At 47.3% G+C, this 1,140-nt stretch overlaps 1 non-coding gene across 1 annotated transcript; it reads left to right on the top strand.

The window, feature by feature from the left end:
• Positions 1-749: 749 nt before the first annotated feature.
• trnat-agu (transfer RNA threonine (anticodon AGU)) lies at positions 750-823 on the top strand. Its single transcript has one exon. It is a non-coding gene; the product is annotated as a tRNA-Thr (tRNA).
• Positions 824-1,140: the final 317 nt, after the last annotated feature.

The following is a 1,140-nucleotide window of genomic DNA, read 5'->3' as shown; positions in this document are numbered from 1 at the left end:
TGCTGTTATGCTACTATGCTACTGACCATTGGGGGAGCGATAGCAAGCAAGAGAGTTAGATATCGAGAGTCATAGATAGATAGATAGATAGATGGATGGATGGACGGCAAGGCAAGCATCTGATTGACATTGGTCCGTGATCTGCTGTTATGCTACAATGCTACTGACCATTGGGGGAGCGATAGCAAGCAAGAGAGTTAGATATCGAGAGTCATAGATAGATAGATAGATAGATGGATGGACGGCAAGGCAAGCATCTGGTTGACAGTGGTCCGTGATCTGCTGTTATGCTACAATGCTACTGACCATTGGGGGAGCGATAGCAAGCAAGAGAGTTAGATATCAAGAGACATAGATACATAGATAGATAGATAGATGGATGGATGGACGGCAAGGCAAGCATCTGATTGACAGTGGTCCGTGATCTGCTGTTATGCTACTATGCTACTGACCATTGGGGGAGCGATAGCAAGCAAGAGAGTTAGATATCAAGAGTCATAGATAGATAGATAGATGGATGGATGGATGGACGGCAAGGCAAGCATCTGATTGACAGTGGTCCGTGATCTGCTGTTATGCTACTATGCTACTGATCATTGGGGGAGCGATAGCAAGCAAGAGAGTTAGATATCAAGAGTCATAGATAAATAGATAGATGGATGGATGGATGGACGGCAAGGCAAGCATCTGATTGACAGTGGTCCGTGATCTGCTGTTATGCTACTATCAGCAGCAACAGTGGCAGATTTGGTGCCGTGGCTTAGTTGGTTAAAGCGCCTGTCTAGTAAACAGGAGGTCCTGGGTTCAAATCCCAGCGGTGCCTTAGGCGGGCTTTGTGTGCTCCTTGCGAAGCTTGTGCTTCCGCTTTGTCGACAATCAGTTTTAGCAAGATAGGCTTATCTTAAAGCCATCAGAGGACGTAATGAACCGGAAAGCCAACTGGACAGACGCCGGTTTGTAAAGAAGAAGCAGAACCCAAAGGACACACGCTACGCGCACCTAACGGCCGACGTCCAATTCCCATTGCCGCCCCTGGACAGTCGCAACAGGGAGCTTGTTACTCCCGTCAACCTTACGTTCTCACCTCTGTGTGCTTCCTTTGTTGCAGCCTGCATCCAGATTTTGTTTTGTTTTGTTTTG

This window comes from Amia ocellicauda, chromosome 2, assembly GCF_036373705.1.
Source record: "Amia ocellicauda isolate fAmiCal2 chromosome 2, fAmiCal2.hap1, whole genome shotgun sequence".
In the NCBI taxonomy this organism is placed as follows: Eukaryota; Metazoa; Chordata; class Actinopteri; order Amiiformes; family Amiidae; genus Amia; species Amia ocellicauda.
This window is presented reverse-complemented; position numbering and strand designations above follow the sequence as displayed.